This window comes from Chrysochloris asiatica, unplaced genomic scaffold, assembly GCF_000296735.1.
Source record: "Chrysochloris asiatica unplaced genomic scaffold, ChrAsi1.0 scaffold00181, whole genome shotgun sequence".
NCBI classification, from domain to species: domain Eukaryota; kingdom Metazoa; phylum Chordata; class Mammalia; order Afrosoricida; family Chrysochloridae; genus Chrysochloris; species Chrysochloris asiatica.
The window spans coordinates 2,996,160-3,002,413 of record NW_006408699.1 but is presented as its reverse complement, the minus strand read 5'-3'; the positions used below and the strand labels follow the sequence as shown (position 1 = coordinate 3,002,413).

Genomic DNA, 6,254 nt, shown 5'->3' with positions numbered 1-6,254 from the left:
CTGGCCCAGCCGTCAGCCTTCCGGCCAACCAACCACAGCCGCTTACCGGTGGCGCCTCTCTGCCTCCCCGGGGGCAGCCCTTCAACCGTTGCCGCAGTCAGAGCACCACCCCGCGGCAGGGTACGTCTAGCCAGCAGCAGCTTTCGGCTCCCTGCAGAGCCGCCACTCTCGCGAGAAACCGGCCGAGTCCGCGAAGTGGGGGGGGAGGGGGGCGGAGGTTGAGGGGAAGAGGGAAAGGGAGGGGCACTTAACGGCGGCGGCTGGTTCTGCGCCGGATCCGGGTAAGGGGCGGGCGCCATTGTGCTTCGTTGAAGATCGCTCTGCTTCAGCCCGTGGCCTAGAACTCCCCAAGAGGAAGACGGCAGTGTACTCTCTGCAAGTGGGACGCGCCCTGTTCAGTGCAAGCCTGCGAGCAGGGGTAATGAGCTGCGGTGCTTGGGGTTCTTCCGCCCGGGGAAGTGATTAGAGTCCAGGCCCCGGGTGGGGGAGGGGAGGAACGAAGTGCTGGCCTCGGGACGCGGAGGCCGCCTCCTAGCAAGGGGATACCGAGGAGCTCGATCGGAGACAGCCGGTACTAAACGGGGACGAGTCTCAGGCTTTCTCTCCTAGTATGCTTTCGTCTCGAGGGGGAGTTTGAGACGGGTAGATGGACAGATTGTGTGTCATCTTCATGGACGAAGGGAAGCAGCTTAAGCCCTAGGTTGGCGTGAGGCGGCCTCCTCTAGAGCCTGGGTTTAGGGGTCCTGCTGCGAACCGGGAGTGTCGGGAGTCTGTACTAATGTGAGGCGGGGAGGGCTGGGCTCTGCCAACCCGGATCTTAAGTGGGGCGACTGGTCGATTCTGTGAACATTTGCTCGTTGATGGTTCTTCCAGTTCTTGAATATCGTAATACTTTAGGAGTTTATTTTTGCGTCGTTGTAATTTTTCAAGCTGATATAGGTGCTGATAATGTACAAAAGACAACCTGTTAGCATCAGAAGTAAAAATATCGAAGGCCCCAGTATTAGAATACTACCTCATTTTGATGGTGCTGCGTAGTGAGGACGAACCGTGTACAAACAAAATTTACGATTTTTCCTAACAATACTTATGTGGAACAAAGTCTGTTTTTGTAATAAATTCATCAGGACAGGTATTTTTGGTTACTTTCACTTACTGTAAAGTAAATACAAATATGCCAAATGAAGTTAATTTAGTATGGTTTGGTTAGATTTTTGTAAGTCCTTTTTTTTTTTTTTTTTAAAAGGGCTTTCCCCCCCCCCCCCCCCCCCCCCCAGTGTTTTAAATATCCCCCTTCTGTCTGTTAAGAAAGCAGACACATAGTGGATCTAGATTTATTTCATGAGATGATAAAAACTTTGTGTTAGAAATGGGGTCAGTGTTTCCTTTTTCAGCTTTTACGAGCATTTTGAGAAACAGTAGTGATATAGGTAGGGGCAGTAGCATTTAAGAGTCCAAAAATCTGGCTTTGAGTCTTGATTTTCATTTAACCTCTTCAAGTTGCATAGCAGTTAATCTGTAGAGTTGAGTGAGGTAAGGGACTAAATTAAATGAAACATTGGGACACTAGGGGACATATGCATGCAAATGAAGTTTTTAATATAAGCCATTGGAGTAGTAGCTACATTCCATTTTATATTCACTGTTTATATTCATACATTCTGATGAAAATTACTCTACCAGTAATGTCCCCCAGAGTGCTGACTGCTTCATGGGTCAGACACAAAAGTAAATAATTTATGAAAGTTTTAAATGCCAAACAGTTTTTAGGTAGGAACTTTACAATTTATCTATTAGCCCAAATTATATCACAGATGTAGCATGCAATTTAGGTATTTGTCAAAGTTGTCTGTTGTATTTTTATTAAAAGTGCATCTTCTTTCTACCACATTGGCGAAAGGACTTATTTTCCCAGGTAAAGTACAAAGATCTATATAGACGTGAACATACAGGTTTCGGGTCAACTTAGGCAATGCTGTTGTTAAGTGCTGTCCAGTCAGTTCTGAGTCATAGCAACCCTGTATGGGAGTGGCTGCTGGGCTTGAACTGCTGACCTTATGATTAGATAGCCCAGTGCTTATCCCATAGCTGGCTACTGGATTAGGGCTTCCCATTACAAGATCATGTCTGTCTTCTATTTACAGTTTAGTCCTCAGATAAATTTATGAACTGTTAGTGTAAGTATATGAAGAGACTTCAGAAAGTTCATGGAAAAATGGAATTGAAAAAAATGTTTCCACAAACTTTTTGAAGCCCCCTTATATAGTTGTACTGTGGGAGCATAGAGGAGGGAAATGGAGAGATAATGTGCCTCTAAGCAAAAAAAAAAAAAAAATTTTTTTTAGATTATTTTTGCTGATACATTCTTGTTACCACAGATAATTGTCTGTAGTAAAAACCAGTGGGAAATGTGTAAGTGAAATGAACCAGGTTTTCATCAAACTTTGTTTTTAAACCAACAAATTAAAGATAGAACTAGTGAACTGATCATATTTGAATTATTACAATTTAAAACAAGTAAGATTTTTTAGTTCCTACTAAGATCTACTTGAATTAACTAAAACAATTTTATTGTAGTGAAATACCTTCTCACAAATCATTATTTTACAAAAATTCTATGTTGACCACTGTTGATAATTATTTTATGGAGGGGATAAGGTTATTTTATAATTTGAGCATTGGCTGGAGTATAATTTTCATTTACCTTAATTTTGAACTTTTCTAACCTAACCTGCAAATTCTGTTTGATCCGCAAGGTTGGCAGTTCATGCTCACCAACCTTTCCTTGGAAACCCTATACAGGGTCTGTTTGGGATGACACTTAACAACAACAACTTTAACCTGGTCTCATGTGGTTTTTAAAGCTGGTTTTTCTTGCTCCCAAGTATTTTTTTTCTGTTGCTCTACCGGTTAGACTAGATAGTTGATTACCTGGTTTTAATCATCTAATGTTCTACACCCGTTTTTGTCAGCAACTTTCAAGAGAACAAGTTCTGAACCTTGAAAGCTAGTTTTACTCTTACCATTATGAACATTTCATTTTGTTGTCTTTCTCATCCTCCAGAAAGAACCCTAAAATGGTTTTTGCTTAATAAAAGATCAAAGCTTGACACAAATTAAATTCACTTTAAGAAAAGGTGCTCTCTCTAAATGCTCTAGTGTAGGCATCCTTGGGACAGTCATATTTTCTCATGGAAATGTTAAACTTCTTCCTAGCTTTTTATTTTTCAAGATGGATATATATTTGTGTTGTAAATATTAAAATATCAGCTAAAGATTACAAGCCATTTAAAAAATTATAACCAAAAATGTATGTTTTCAGTGTCCTTTTCTCATTTGACTACCTTAGCATCCATGTCTCCATATTCATGCACTTAAGATCAGTAAAACACCAGGATCTCCATTGTTATGAAGTACTCTTAAGTTCCCACTTAAAATGACCACATATAGGGTTTCTCAGGAGCAACTGGTGGGTTTGAACCGCTGACCTGGTGGCTAGCTTGTTGTTATTGTTGTGTGCCATCAAGTCATTTCCAGCTCATAGCAACCCTGTATAGAGTTTCCAAGAGCAGCTGATGGATTTGAACTGCAAAACTTTGAAGTTACCAATCCATTTCTACTGCTTATCCTATAGTACCACACCAGGACTCCAGAATCTCTTAATGGGGTGGTGGTGGTGGTGGTTGTCCCGTGGAGTTGGTTCCAACTCTTTTTAACAACCCTGTATATGGTTTCCAGGAGTCCTGGTGTGGTGCTGTGGGTTAATGCGCCAGACTGCAGAGCCTTTTGAACTGCAAGGTCGGTGGTTCAAGCTTACCAGCTGCTCCTCGAAAACCCTATACAAGGTTGCTATGGGTTGGAATCGACTCGACGGCACTTAACAACAACAACAACAACATATGGTTTCCAAGGCTATAAATCTTTATGGGAGCAGAAAGCCTTATCTTTTTCCCATGAAACGGCTGGTAGTTTCGAGTTGCTGACTGAGATTAGCAGCCCAACTCATGGGGGTTGGGGTTGAGGTGTCTTTTTCCCCCAGAAGCATTTTTTTTTTTTTTTTTAAACAAAAAGATACACAAAGTTGAAATAAACAATGGAATTGTCTTAGACTCACTGATTTTTATTCAGTACCAATTTTTTTACTCCTAGAAGACTTGAAATACATGGGTATCTTATATGATAACTCTGACCTTCTTGCCATGAGTTTATCTTACAGTAATATACTTCAATTCACAGTTATTCCTTACAGACCTTATACTGGGTTGCTATGGGTTGGAACTGACTCAGTGGCACTTGACAACAACAGTGATGTGCTTTTGTAATTCAGTGATTGCAGGCTCTCCTAAATGATACTTAAACAGACTTTAAATTAGAAATAGTAATGGAATCAGGTTTTGCATATAGAGAATAGGGGCATAAGACAATGGCTTGATAATTGTAGGTATGCAAAAGTTAGGATGCAGGGTGGATCGTTAAGTAGTACACATCAGTCTTCCACGTCATTCTTCCACGTCAGAGACCTGGGGTTGATTTCTAGCCAGTGCACCTCATTCTTAGCCACCACCTACCTGTCAGTGGTGGTTTGTGTGTTGCTACAATGCTGAATAAAGAGTTTCTGGGTGGTGCAAATGTTTAAGTACTGGTAAATGGCTAGAAGATTGGAGGTTCAAATATATTGAGAAGTGCTTCAGAGAGAGGGCCTGGCCTGGTGATTTGTTTCCAAAAGGTCACAGCTATGAAAACCCTACGAAACATTTCTACATAAGGCTGCCATGAGTTGGAATTGATTTGATAGCAAATAACGGAGTCCTGGTGTGGCGCTGTGGGCTAATGCACCAGACTGCAAAGCAGTTTGAACTGCAAGGTTGGGGTTCAAGCTCACCAGCTGCTCCTCAGAAACCCTACACAGGATCACTATGGATCAGAATCGACTCAATGGCACTTAACAACAATGACTTTAAGCTCTTAAAAAAGTTATCTCTACCAAACCACCAAGGAGCTCTGGTAGTGTAGTGGTTATGAAACGGGCTACTAACCTCAGGGTCAGCAGTTCGAAACTGCTGTTCCATGGGAGAAAGGTGAGGCTTTCTGCTCCTGTAAAGATTTACAGCTTCGGAAACTTTTTGCAGGGTCGCTATGAGTCAGAACCCACTCCATGGCATATAACCACCACAACTATATATATATATATATATATATGTATATCTTTTTTGGTGATCCGTGTAGATCATTGTCCATGTCTTAATTGGGTTGTTTGCTTTCTTATTGTTAAGTAATTTCTTGGTATATTTTGGATGCACATCGTTGCTCAGTTATGTTCACGAAGGTGTTCTTTTAGCAGTGCCTTTCAACAAATCAGAAGTTGTTAAATTCACTGAAGTCCAACTTAACTATTTATTGTTTTATTTATTGTGCTTTTGATGTTGACTCTAGAATGTCATTGCCAAACCTGAGGTCACCTAGATTTTCTCATGTTTTGTACTTTTTGATTGAATGTCAAATTTTATAAATAAAAATGTAGTCAGTGGTGGTGGTGATTCAGTGCCATGGAGTCGGTTGCGACTCATAGCAACCCTGTACACAGTTTCCAAGGCTGTAAATCTTTACGGGAGCAGAAAGCCTCATCTTGTTCCTATGGAACAGCTGGTAGTTTCGAACTGCTGACCTTGTGGTTACTTTACCAGAGCTGGAATATGGGCACACCGAACTTCTCTCGGGCTGTTTTGTTTGTTTTATTAAGTTAGCCTGGTATGGTGCTAACTTAAGATTATTTTTTATCGTTAGTGTTTTTTCTTTAGTTTTAAGATACAAGTACTGGAGAGCTAACAGGTTGATGGTTCAAAATTACTAGCTGCTCCTCAGAAACCCTGTTCAGGGTCACTATGAGTTCAAACCATCTTGATAGCACATAACAACAACAGCAAATAGTTGAACTGGATTTGAACTTCACGCCAATAGTGGACTGCTTTAGGGTCGCTTAGAGGATCCCAGAGTCTTGGTGGTGTTCTGTAGAATAAACAACTCAACTGGCCACCATGTCAGTGTGAACCACCAGGTCGCCAGTTCAAACTCATCAGCTGTTCCTTGGAAACCCTGTACAGGGTCATTATGAGTTAGAACCAACTGGACAGCTCTTAACAACAACTAGAGGATCCATATGGCACAGTGGGTAAAGCATTGACCTGCATGGTAGTTCAAACCCAGTAGCGAGTGGAAGGTGAGGCTGTCTGCTACCATATTAATGTCTGAAAGGC

The 6,254-nt window shown here is 41.6% G+C and overlaps 1 protein-coding gene across 2 annotated transcripts in view; it reads left to right on the top strand.

Moving 5' to 3' along the window:
* Positions 1-251: 251 nt before the first annotated feature.
* MARCH7 (membrane-associated ring finger (C3HC4) 7, E3 ubiquitin protein ligase) overlaps positions 252-6,254 on the top strand; it is a 59,003-nt gene continuing 53,000 nt past the window's right edge. The window contains exon 1 of one of the 2 annotated variants that reach the window (XM_006872028.1): positions 252-364. The gene's annotated coding sequence lies outside the window, so the exon portion shown is untranslated. The remainder of the gene's footprint in view (positions 365-6,254) is intronic. The other variant, XM_006872027.1, reaches the window with a different exon arrangement.